The 13,499-nt window shown below is 43.7% G+C and overlaps 1 protein-coding gene across 4 annotated transcripts in view; it reads left to right on the top strand.

Moving 5' to 3' along the window:
• Nucleotides 1–4,820: 4,820 nt before the first annotated feature.
• Nucleotides 4,821–13,499, top strand: part of LOC135908656 (salivary peroxidase/catechol oxidase-like) — a 131,591-nt gene continuing 122,912 nt past the window's right edge. Inside the window, exon 1 of one of the 4 annotated variants that reach the window (XM_070541195.1) lies at nucleotides 4,821–4,930. The gene's annotated coding sequence lies outside the window, so the exon portion shown is untranslated. The remainder of the gene's footprint in view (nucleotides 4,931–13,499) is intronic. The other 3 variants (XM_070541194.1, XM_070541200.1, XM_070541196.1) reach the window with 3 other exon arrangements.

The following is a 13,499-nucleotide window of genomic DNA, read 5'->3' as shown; positions in this document are numbered from 1 at the left end:
ATGTACCGTGACGTTTTCTCAGATACGGAGATTTATTGGAGACTTATACGTATATTCAAATATCTTGTTGCGAGGTTTTGTGTGTACGTGCAGTGGCATTTCCAGTGGCACTTTTTTGCTCTTTATCAAGCTGTATCTTCGCATTTGTATATGCCATTGCATCTTCGCATTTCTAATGTGTGAGGGCTAGTCAAATGAAAGTGAGCCTACCCACGCCGCGAAATTATGGTTCTGTTCATTATCTGCAAGGCCTGCGCGTAGCACACAGGTATCTCTCATTTACAAAAGTGACACGCAGGTGTGCGGATAGATGTTCTTTAATGCTCTCATACACTGGGTTGAACATGATTGCGTGCCGTAATGGACTCCCCAGAAGTGAAGCAGCGTAATGCCGTGATGTTTTTGACAGCTGAAGGTGTTTCCCAAAAAGAAATTAGTCACCGTATGACTGCCGTGTACATGGAACATTGCATTTTATTAGCCATTGTGAAGCGTTGGAACAAATGGTTCAAAGAAGGACGTGAAATTTGCAAAGACGATCCCAGACCGGGCCAAAGCCATCGTGCAATCACCCCTAACAAAATTGCAAAGGTTGATGAGCTGATGAAGCAAGAACGGAGGATAAGCATCGATGGACTGGCAGAGCGTGTGAACATCAGTCATGGTTTGGTGCACGCCATCATTCATGAACATCTCGGTTATCGGCTCTTGCGTGCGCAATGGATGCCCAAGATTTTGAACCACTGCCAGAATACGGAGAAGATCAGCGCTGTCTTTACTCATCTGACCCGGTGTCACAATAAAGGTGACGATTTCTTGTCTGCAATTGTGATCGGAGACGAACCATCATGCCACTTCTAAGAGCCTGAAACACAACGGCAAAGCTTACAATGGAAACATTCAAATTCACCTTCTCCAAAGAAAGCAAAGGCCGTCATTTCCGCGAGAAAAGTGTTGTTGACTTTTATTTTTCGATCGTCAGGGGCCATTACAGATAGAATTTGCTGAATCTTGAGAGACTATCAATTGTTTCCGATATTGTGAAACGCCGGATCGGCTGCGTGTCGCAATCAAGAAAAAACTACGTGGAAAATTGACGAATGGGGTCATCTTGTTCCACGACAATTTCCGTCCCCACGTCGCTGACGGGGTTAATACAAAACTGGCAAAGTTCAAGTAGGAAACGCTGAAACATCCGCCACACAGCTCAGACCTGTCCCCTTGCGACTTCCACATTTTGGGGCAACCGAAAAAACAGCTCAAGGGAACCAGATTCGTCTCGGACGATGTCGTGAAAGTCAGTTGCAGACGTTTTGAAGCAACAACCCAAGGAGCTTTATGAGACGGGAATTGCGCGACTCTTTAGTCAATGGGACAAATGTCTAAATGCTCATAGGGGCTACCTTTAATTAAAGTACCCCGTTTGTTATATATTCGATCGCATTGGCTCACTTTCATTTAACTCGCCCTCGTATATTCTGCAGAACTCCTGCTGTTTATACGTGCGACTATAATTTCGGTGCAATTACTCACGATACACGACCGGTGACAGCTGCTGCTGCGAAATGCATTGAAACAAATGGCAGTGTCGTAGAGATTTTTCACTGGCCGTTGCATATGTACAAAAATGTAAACAAGGATCTTGAATGACAAAGTGTCATTAACATATTTGTCCTCAACTTGTTCATTTCATGGCCTTTACATTTTTCATATCAGCGGCATGCACTGCTTTGCTGGCTTCGAAGTGACGTAGTTCTAAAGTTCGTGTGATATTTTCTTTACTTATTAAATAGTTATGTTGGCCACAATTTTTGGCACATATGAGTATATTCTTTTATGAAAAAATACATATTTTACTTGTATTGACAGTGCGTAGCGTTCAGCAATTCGTTTGCAGCATCTTTGGCAATGGCAATGCAGTTATTATTCGTGTATTTGATCCCTAGGCAAATTGTTTAAGAGGAAGCTTTAGCTCGGGCCCAACTGCGACGCGGCCTATTCAGATACATGTAAAACGCAGAAACGGTTTTCTGAGATAACTCCTGAAACGGTTTTAATGAAATTTGTTGCATTTGAGAGAGTATGTTAAATTCTAGCGTCTGTTGGAAGTGGAATTTTGATTTAGGGCCTGAACTTAGTTTAAAATATTTTGAAAAATTCGAAAGTTCGAGAAAAATGGAAGCACGATGTTTAAATATTAATAATTCTGTATCGAGAACAGATATCGCGGTTCTGTAAACGGCATCCATTACACTATTCAAAGCGGAGAAATTCGATATGTCAATTTGTATCTTACGTGAATTGGTTATGTTATGTGCATAGGTTCTGCAAAAGCCGTATTTCCATAATACTTAATTTTTTGAGACTCATGTGTAACATATCAATTTTGTCCACTGTAGATGTACTATTATGTGCAATTCACAGAATTGTGATATCAATTATCATTGCTGATTTACAGAGTTGTAAACAAAGTTGTATCGTTTTCTGAAAATTTTCAATTTTTGCCACTTCTTGATAAAATATTGATGACCTAAATCGAAAATTCGAAACAAACAGTCACTAGAATGTAGGTTTTTATTTTAAATGCAACAAACCTCGTCAAATTTGGTGCAGTGGTTGTCGAGAAAAACGAATTCTCCTTCTACATGTATTTAGATAGGCGCATCCGACCTAATGTTTCCTCTTAAAGGGGGGGGGGGGGTCCACCTGTGAGCCCCCCCCCCCGAACGAAATTTCTGGCTACGCCACTGATAGATACACTATAGATATGTTTACAATGTTTCGTTAAGGCTTGTCGCCCGGAAGAACGTCAGCAGCGCCTCCCTGGCGCGTAACGCACAGATGCTGCTTCACCGAGAATGTGCTGTAGTGCCATGCTTGAGTCCCGTTGAAAATGCAGTGACGCCTTCAAAGACCTCTGACGCGTAGCGGTAGCGGTGACACAGAACATGTCGCAGGTCTTCAGGGACGTTACATTCAGACCACACTGGCGAGTTTGTGAGTTGAATCTTACACCTGAAGTAGTCTGTGTAGGCCACGTTGAGCCTTATGCGGTGAATGCATGCTTGGTCTTCTCTGCTGAGGCCTCGCTGAATGTAAAAGTAGCACGATGGATCTATTTTGCATAGGGGTCCATGCTGGTAGCCGGCATATGTCCAGAGGGATCGCTCATACGGCCAGAGAAAACTAACGTGTCCTGTCAGTGCACCGAACTTAACAAAACAGCGTGTACGCCGGGAATGCGCGGCTCCCGTAAAATACGGTGCACAGAATGCTACCCTTGTACGTCTCCAAGGTTAACGGCACAAATGTGTTGCCAGTTGCTCACCGATCGTTCTGCGCATGCGTATTGGCGTGATCGTGCAGAAAACAACAAGCAACACTTACTGGTAGAGTCACGTGGACCGTCTGAAACCCGGCTGAGGATCGGTAAGGCTGACCGCAGGACGACAGTCACCCTCCTTGCGATTCTAGTTGCTTGTAAGCAATGCCAACAATCTCGAAACAGCTCGGGTGCTTACGAAGGGTCCCTCTAATTACTGACACGCTCCTTGATGAATGGACGGACGAACGGTTCATGCAAAGACAGCTGCAGTACTTGCGTTGTCGGCTTGCGTGTGGTTTGTTGGCTTGCGTGTTGTTTCCAGCCTTTCTATGAACTTCTTTCACGGAGAGATCCGAATCGTCAAGCTCGAGGGAGGGGGGAGGGGCGTATGTCTTCGTGTGTCTTCTGACCTTGAAGCGAGCTGCAGCACCCTACGCATGCACATGTACACCACGGTAAAGAGAAATCCATAAGTTGAGATTGTCTGGCAAGCAGCATGGGCGTCGCGAACGCATTGAGCAGGCAAACAGTATTTGCAGTCGTCGTGTATGTGAAGCTGGCATGAGACAGGCAAATGGCTGGGTGCTGTGACAGGCATCGAAAGAGATTTCAACACGTTACCATTGAGCGTTTGCTTGCTTTGCTCGCGAACGTGGAAGACACTGTAACACGGCCGACAAAACGCAGGTCCCTTTGAGCAAGATATCGGCATAATGCATTTCTTGAAGAGCGATTTCCATCATTTCTATATAGGGTGGTTTTTAGCTGCACCAAATTTTAAAAAATTGTCTGCGCCAGATAGCTCAAGTTTAACTTTATTTACCTGAATTACTCGATGAGGCGGTCGTTACTTCTACGAAAAATCCGAATGCTTAATAGAATAATTACCATAAATAGACTCGTCACAATTTTAATTATTTACATTACAGCACACATTTGAATCTTTAAACTGTAGCTAGTGAGCTAGCAAGGCATATCGAATTGGAACGAATCCTGATGATGGCACTGATTTTGAGATATAGGCGTCGTCAAACTTGTGATAAAAAATGCACTGTTCTTTCACTTACTTTTTAATAAAAACCCTGTTTTATGCATTGAAGCCCAAAAGTATTTGAAAGGCCAATGCTGTTCGTCGGACACTTTGAAAATGAATATCTCGAAACTGGTGCAGTCCTAGGATATGACTTGGGAACTCACCAGCTAAAATTCGTAGATTGAGATATGTGCTGTGAGTTCAATAACGAAAAAGTTAATTGCGGTATTTGAACGGGATTTCGGTATTTAATTAGGCATTTGAACGACTTCTCATAGAAGTAATGACCACCTTATCGTGTAATTTCGCTCAAGGGCTAGAACGGTATTTGGCTGCAGCGGTGGAGCGTATCGTGCACGAAAGCCTGAACGGTCTTCTGTTTTACAGGGAAACCTGATGTTTGATCTGCGCGCCTCGAGACTACCTGGCTGCCTGTGCTGCCACCTTTCCTGAAAATCTGCTAAACGCGACCAGATAACACGGCCAGTTCAACGGGGGGCGTCTCGCGTCATTTTGGCTGCAGCGGTGGAGCGCATCGTGCACGAAAGCCTGAACGGTCTTCTGTTTTACAGGTTGGTCTATCTCTGTAATTTGAAACTTCCTATTTTTGCGCTCCGCTGCTGCCGCTGCCAAACTGCTTGTCTGTGTCTGCTGCCAAACTGATTGTCTGCGTTGATCCTTAATGCGTTTTAGCCACTGTAGCTCTACCATTTCTTACATGTGCTAGTGATTGTGGTTGTACGTAAAAGCTGCCTACAATGTCCCGATGTTGCGCGTGCCGTTTACTTATCGGCGAGCATGACTCAGTTCTGACGTGCTCCGACTGCGGATTTCTTTTTCATATTGGTCAGTGTTCGGGCGTGAATGAGGCCAAACGAGGAGCCTTCAAGAAAAATTGGAAGTGTGAGACATGTCAAGGGAAGGGAAGCAAAAGTGTTGCGCCTGTACAGGGTCAGGTAAAAGATCCGGAAATCATGGTGAAGCTGGTAGAATTGGATAAGAAGCTTAATTTGCTTTTGGAGTTGCCAAGTAAAGTAAGTGGCATTGAGCAATCTATCCAAATGCTGTCTGACCAATTTGATGAAATTAAGAGACGTCTGGACTGTCACGAAAAAGACATCAACAATGTAAAGCGTAGGGTGGAAAAGATGGAAGGGGCTCGAGACCCTGAGGACCTTAGTAAACTTAGGGATGACATTGACGCTCTTGAATGGCACAGCAGGCGCCTGAACCTTGAAATTAATCAAGTTCCTGAGACTGAGGGTGAGAACTTGTTATCCCTGGTGAACGAAATAGCACAACAACTTAACATCGAATGTCTATCGGAGCAGGACGTTGTGGCTACACACAGGCTGCCAGCTAGGTCGGGCAAGACCCGTGGCATAATTGTGCGCTTCGCGCGTCAGGAACTGCGAAATGCCTGGCTTGCTAAGAAACGATCACTTAGAGATAGTTCCATGAAAGTTTTTATTGCCGAGAACATGACAACTCGATCTAGAAAGCTTCTGGCTGCCGCTAAGGAATGGGCAAAACATTCCGGGTATAAGTATGCATGGCACGCGAATGGGCATGTGCTTGTACGCAAAGAAAATGGTGCCCAGGCTGTAGTCACTAAGCACGAGGATGAGCTTTCGACTCTTACTTAGTATTCCTTACTAATGTTCCTTGCTGTTGATCTTATTTCTTTTCAGCACCATGAATCACTTAGGGTCGGTTTCTAAACAAGAATGGTTTGCCCACATAGAAGCTGAACAAAAGGGAATTAGTTGTGTTCATATTAACGCTCAATCCGTTTCTAGCAAAATAGAAGAACTGGAAAGCTTTTTTGTGGGGATAGATAAGCTGTGTGACGTTGTTATGATAAGCGAAACCTGGTATACGAATGACAGTCACATTTTAGAACTTCCGCACATGAAAACATTTTACCTTAATAGGTTAACAAGACGCGGGGGTGGTGTGTGCCTATTGATGTCTGACCTTATACCTTGTGATATACTTCCTAATTTTTCGGTTACAACGAGTGATTACGAAGTGCTATGTGTTCATTCAGAGAAAGTCCTTTTTGCTGTATGCTACCGCCCTCCTGGTGGTGTTCTTGCCCATTTTCTTGAATTTTTTGATGATCTGTTATCTTTTGCTAATGAAAACCGCCTAAACATAATTATTGGAGGAGATATTAATGTAAGCATTGGCGCGGATACCGTACGCCGGTCCGATTTTGAAAGGGTATTCATTTCAAATGGTTGTTTAAATACAATTCACTCCAGCACTAGAGTAACAGAAAATACGGAAACTACGCTTGATTTGTTTATAACGAATTACTCACATCAGTGTTTCGTAAGTGCTATTTTGAGTAGTGCTATAAGTGACCATATGCCTATTTGCATGTTTGTCAAAACTAGAACAGCTAGCACCTCGCACAGAGACACAAGCGGAACCTTCCAGAAAGTAACCGAGGATACCCTAACATCTTTTCAAACAGAGCTGAAGCAGATTAACTGGGATGACGTTTTACAGGAACATGATGCTGAATCAGCGTACAATATTTTTCTTAGCAGGTTTGTTACCGTGTATAAAAAGCATTTTGTTTACAAAGTTAACAGGAGAAAAAAATGCCTCAGAAAGCCATGGTTAACGAATGCTCTTTGTAAAAGAATGAAGAAGCGTGACAAACTATATGCTAAATTCATCAAAACCCGAGAGCCTCTGGATTTAAAAACATTTAAAATGTTTCGTAACAAATTAAGCAAAGAGCTACGGAAAGCACGTGATGCTTATTTTCTGCAGATGTTTTCGTCTTGTATGAATGACTCAAAGAAACTATGGAATAGACTAAATGCTCTTATGAACAGAAATCAGAGGAGTGATCCAATTGAACAAATTAGTTTAAACGGTAGATTGCTGGTAAAGGAGGATTTGGCAAACGCTTTCAATGATTATTTTGTACACAGAGACGTTGACCTCAATCATCCCATGCCGCACTATGTGCACATTACTCCGAACGCAAACACAATATTTTTTCAGCCACTCATGCCTTCGGATGTATGTTCTGTGTACCTAAGACTCAAGACATCTCGCAGCTGCGATGCCGATAGTCTTCAGATTCTACCTATAAAATTTGTTATATATGATATTGCCCCTATTTTGACACATATTTATAATTTGTGCATTTCCACAGGCGTATTTCCAGAAAATATGAAGGTTGCTAAGGTAGTAGTATTATTTAAAAAGGGTAATAAATTGGATATAAAAAATTATCACCCGATCTCGATCCTCCCTGTTTTTTCAAAAGGTCTTGAAAAAATTATTCTAAGTCAGTTGTCTCCGTTCTGTGAAAAGTACAAGATAATTTCAAATGCTCAATACGGTTTCCGTAAAAACAGGTCGACGGAATTAGCTCTTCTCGATCAAAAGGAATTTATATTGCAGAACTTCGAACATAAGCTATTAACAATAGGCATATTTGTCGACTTTACACAGGCATTTGATCATATTATTCACAACATTTTATTCTACAAACTAGAGAAATATGGGATTAGAGGCATTCGACTTCAATTATTAAAATCTTATCTTAATAACAGACGCCAGTTTGTTTCTGTAGGCCACAATACATCGGTAACCAAAGAAATACTTTGTGGCATCCCACAGGGTAGCATTTTGGGCCCGTTGCTGTTTAACTTATATGCTAACCATATTACTTCCATCTACGAAAAGGCGAAGTTTATCATTTACGCAGATGATACAAGTGTTTTCATCTCGTCCGGTTCTTGTACCAATTTAATTAGTATGGCAAATGACTTCTTGCGCAGCCTATCCTATTGGTCCACTGAGAACTGTCTAAAAGTAAATACGGCGAAAACAAAGGCCGTAATTTTTCATACCAAAGGCATGAGTCTTCTTCCTTCAGATCTAACATTAGCGTATAGATCCACAAATATAGAACTCACTCTTTCTGCAAAGGTGTTAGGGGTACACTTCACGAGTACCATGCAATGGGACGACCATGTAAGCTTTGTACTCCAAAAACCTTAGCCGCATAACAGGTGTTTTAAATCGCTACAGATATACTTTACCCGTCTCTGTAAAATTATTAATTTATAATGCCTTATTCGTGTCTCACATACATTATGGGCATCTTGTATGGGGCACCACAACTGAATGTAACTTGAGTAAATTATTTCGTATGCAGAAGAAAATAATACGTGTCATCGCTAATGTACCGTTTGCCGCCCATACTGAAAACCTGTTCAAGAAATACAACATTGCGACAGCCCATAAAATCTAACTGCAGACTATTACGCGAGTATTACTTTAATACCAAACGTAACAATACTTTACTTGTAGAACTTGCAAATCTATCCGTCAATTCATACCGTTATTCAACTCGTACACCTGAAGTCTGGGAGGTTCCGCGCTCTAGAACTAACTACGGTTGTCAAATGTTGTGTAACAACCTTCCAAGATTACTGAATTTATACGACAGAGCAGGCTTCAATTTACAGGATTTATCACTGTCAGAATTGAAAACTTTATTGCTTTCACTTCAGCGCACGTTTGTTAATGAATAATAATGTGTGTTATGTTCCTCTTTTTTTGTCTATTACCAAGTGTATATCATTTATTTATTTCAATGCCGCAGTGTGTCTTGCATTGTTATTGTGGAAACATTTCACTGTTCTTTCATATATTATATAATTGCAATGTTTTATGGCCACTAGATAAATGTGATTTATATGGCGCTTGATGTGTAACCCCATGCAGCCATATTGTACCTAAGGGGGTGAGGTTACCTCAAGCCGCGTCTGTGCGGCTTTTTCCCTCATCCACCTCCATTTACCACTCCTCTGTACATGTGTGTGTGTAAATGGAAATCAATAAATCAAATCAAATCAAACTAGGGGGGGGGGGGGGGGGGGTGGCGTTCGCCAACTTGCACAACTTGTGAATTTTCTCAGGGACTGAAAAGTCCACTTGAAAGCCCAATAAGTTTTGTGCGCACGAGACAGCGCAACCAGCCGTTTCTTGTAAGCGGGTTCGCGTAACCTCGCAAAGCCAGCTTCAGCAGCTTTTCGGCGACATCAGAAAGCAGCGGTTATACGAGTAACCGGCGTTCACCAACCGGTCACCTGTGTGCCAAAACTGCGCTGCACGGCGTCGGGCCAGGATTTCTTCGAGGCGCTGATGCACCGCTTAACTAGCTCGTATACTCTAAACTGTAAGGCAAAAGTGTTTTTTCTATTCTTGGCTCGTATATTCAGCATAAATGAGTGGATGAACATAAACGTTTTAGGTCGAGGAACCTCAAAGTGTCCGTTACAGGCAACTCATGTGTCAACTGCCAACAATTCTCGAAAATGGCTGCAATGTGGGATGCTGCATTGCGAAAGTGGTCATCGTCGCAGTCAACAAGTATTAAAATGCCACCCGCAAATCGGCAGACTCCAATAATTGCGGATTCATTTAGCCTAGCTGCCAGAACATGGGCATGATGAGCAAAGTAAATATCGGCAATGGTGGGTGCCAAACCGGATCCACTGACAACTCCGTTTTTTCTTCTTTCTTTTTTTTGGGGGGGGGGGGGAGGGGGTATGCAGTTGTGGTCATTCCAAGTAAAAAATGTCTATTATACGCAAAAGTTCAACACTTCTAAGAGGCTGCTGTTATTGACATCACAGCGAAGCTAGAAAGCAGATGAACCAAACGTGTCAATGCATTCTTCAATATACTTATGCGGCGTGTCGCGAGGTAGGGAGTAATACAGGTCTTAAATAAGGCCTGAAGCCTTTTGTTACTTTCTTTTAAAACGCCAATGACTGACTCAGAATTATTCACAAAGACAGAGTCATCAATATATTGTAGATTACGTTTTTCTTGTACCAACGCAGATACCGAGTTTTGCCCGGTCCCAATTTTCGTTACAATGACCCGGAGTGTGCAATCAGTTTTGTGAGATTATTAGCTGAAAAAACAGCTAAAGTGTCTAATTTTGCCAGTGACTTTAGAATGTCACTGTAGAATAACGTTTCCAGGACAGCTTCACCGGGCGATATACCTTGCGCCAAACGACTGCGTGGTGACGCTGGTTGCTTCAAAATAATGTGCCGCTTGGCAGCGCATGAAAATCCAGCGCAGTGAAGTATGTTCTGAAACGTCTCTACAACATCGAAGTGGGCCCTTGCCATTAGGTGAGCTGCACGATTGTGCAAATCAGCATCATCATGAACATCATAAGCCTACGAAGGCCTCTCCCCGTGATCTCCAATTACCCTGCACTAGCCGATTCCAACATCCGCCTGCAAGTTCACACGACGTAATTTTCTGCCGTCCTCGGCTGCGCTTCCCTTCCGTGTGCATCAATTGGCCATATAACATCCTTCTAATCTGTCCTCATCAACATTCATACCGTCTCTTCTTCCTCTGCCCCCCCCCCCCCCCCCGATGCACATCGAGTTGCAGCCTAGAGCACAAAAGCTCAGGCCAACCTCTCGGCCTGTCCTTAAGTGAAATCTCTCTTCAAAGTATCGACGCCTTAAGCCAGAAGTATGGAAGGGGGCGATCTTGTATGCTCCGCAGTACAAGTCGATAACCAAAACTTGCAAATATGGGCGAAAACATCCTCTAGCATGAAATGTGCCGACCGATCGCCACTACCGTTAACGCCCACGTTAACATAACGACTCGGGATAATTAAAAGCTGTGGTCAAATGTTCTCTGTTGTAAGGATAATTATGACAGTCCCACAGCCTTGAACCGGATTCTTATTCTTTTTTCGCATGGGTTGTCAGGATGCGTAAAGAGAGAAATGAAAGCGAATAGGCTTGTTTGAAGCAGATATTGCAAAGGTCAATTATGAAATGCGCTGTCATCACTATCAGACGCCATTTCTGTCAGCCTATAATGCATAGGAATAGCGACACATGTTTTCGAAGTCATAGAAACTCTACATGCTTCTAGCACGTAAAAGGATCACACTTTCAAGAATGAAGGTTGCAAAATAGTTATGTATTTTAGCATGATGTTGAAGTCGTCTCCCAGTTCCGTTCAGGGCGTCACTGAAGTTATTTTGACATCATACACAGAGCAGTATTTGCTCAAAACGACTAGCGCTAATCAGTACTGCGAACTAATTGGCGTGAATCCATAAATTAAAGAAAACACCTAGTACCCGGACGATCATGATCATCAAAAACAGTTGATGGCCTCTATTTACAGGGTCTTTTGTGGTAGTCCGGCGAGGTCTTCTTGGACACCCTTGACTGGGTTGAGCAGGGATGAGGCCCTTTCTCCAGAGCTCCGATGGCCTCAGCTGCCCCACGTGCCCGCTGCACGAGACCGACTTGGCCCTTGCAGCTGTCGCTGACCAACAGTGCCTCCCACTGCACCGCACTTGGATTTATGATTTTCGGGACCGCTGTTATAAGTTGGCATTCCCGCGTGATGTGATACAAGGTGGACTTTGGAGGGCACCCCGGGCAGTTAGCGGCGTATCTGCTGGAGTACATTTTACTTAGTAGGCTTAGGTTGGGGAAGGTTCCTGTCTGTAGCTGTCTCCAGTCACTGGACTACGCCCTCGTGAGTGATTTATGTGGGGAAGGATATCATACCCTGGTTCCCCTGTAGTGTGCCAATAAGGTTGAGTACTCATTTGGAACAGATGGTGGACTTTCGAGCGCGGATTATTCAGATGCTCGGAATGTATACGCTCGAGCTACCCGGTCCACACCTTCATTCCCCGCTATGTCACGGCACCCACAGTACCTTGTGTTGGATCGGCTGTGGTTGTGTTGTGTGGTGTGTTACACCACCTGTCTCGAGGAGTACACGGAATGCGCGGTAGCTTATTATGCCATTTACAAATGCCGGTAGGCGTCTGTGGAATCAGTTAGAAGGATTAATGATTTGCCGGTTCTGAAGCTCTTCGCCGCTGCTAGAGCGGTAGCTAGCTCCTCAGTTTCAGTCACGGTGCTTTGGCTTATGAGCTACCTGTAACTTCGTGAAGGTTTGCGTTGATAACCGTGACCACTCTACGTCCTTGTTTGGGATCTTTTGCGGCTGCGTCTGCATAAACTACGTCATTTTTTGGTGGAGTTCGTGCGTTGGATGCAATCTGCACGTGCTTGCGTTCGTAGGTCCGGGTCCATGTTTTTTGGCATTGGGTTCACTCGGAGTTGCGTGCGAATTTCATCCGGTATGTCAGCTGTTTCTGGCGTTGTCTTAATTCGTTCAGTATATCCAAGGCGTTTGAGAAGTGCTCGGCGTGTTGGTGTTTGCGTGAGTGTCTTGTTGAGCCTGGAGCTGTGCTTCGCGATGCTCTTGGAAGGTATTGTGTACTTCCAGGGCAAGGAGTTTCTGTGTAGGCATACTGACTGGGACTTTCAGTGCCGTCTTGCATGCTTTCCGAATGATTACTTTTGCTTGTTTATCCTGATGGAGATTCACTCACTGGTGCGGTAAGCTATGTTGACCCTGCTGATGCCTAGGTTTCTTACTAGTTTCTCTTAATCATACTGGTAACCTGTAGCATTGTATTTTTGAGGCGCTTCTGGGTGCAGGTGCTCCGTTCATTAGGTTCGAGCCACATCCCCAGCACTTTTACCATAGTCTTCCCGGCCCTCGAGGTGGAGACGTGTCTGTTGGTGCCGTCCTATTTAGTTTGTGTGTCCAGACTCTGAGTAGCTCTGGTTTCTCCGTTGAGCATTGCAGGCCTTTTTCGTTAATATGCACAAAAGTCATCACTTCCAGCCTCTTTTCTTCTTTCTATTCCCCCTTTCCCTCACTCCCTCTGTAGGGTAGCAAACTGGACGCTCGTCTGGTTGAACTCCCTGCCTTTTCTCTCTGCTATCTCCCTCTTTCTTTCTTTAACATATTGTTCAACTCAGTTGGTGGCTTCTTGTAGTTTCCCTTCCTTTTCACCCAGGGAGCCCTTGGTGATCGAAATGGTAATTCCTTCCGAGTACATCGCATGTCTTATGTCCGTGATGTTCTCTAATTTTCTGACAAGTCCGATCATAGCTATGTTATAGAGCAATGATGATATTACTGATTCCTAGTGTGTGCCTTTATTGGGGACTTGTAAAATATTTGTGCGGGCATCGTTTATGCGTATTGTAGACGTTCCGTCTGAGAGGAATGCTTTCACAA

This window comes from Dermacentor albipictus, chromosome 6 (assembly GCF_038994185.2).
Source record: "Dermacentor albipictus isolate Rhodes 1998 colony chromosome 6, USDA_Dalb.pri_finalv2, whole genome shotgun sequence".
NCBI lineage: Eukaryota > Metazoa > Arthropoda > Arachnida > Ixodida > Ixodidae > Dermacentor > Dermacentor albipictus.
The sequence above is the reverse complement of the archived record's forward strand: the minus strand, read 5'-3'. Positions and strand labels throughout refer to the sequence as shown.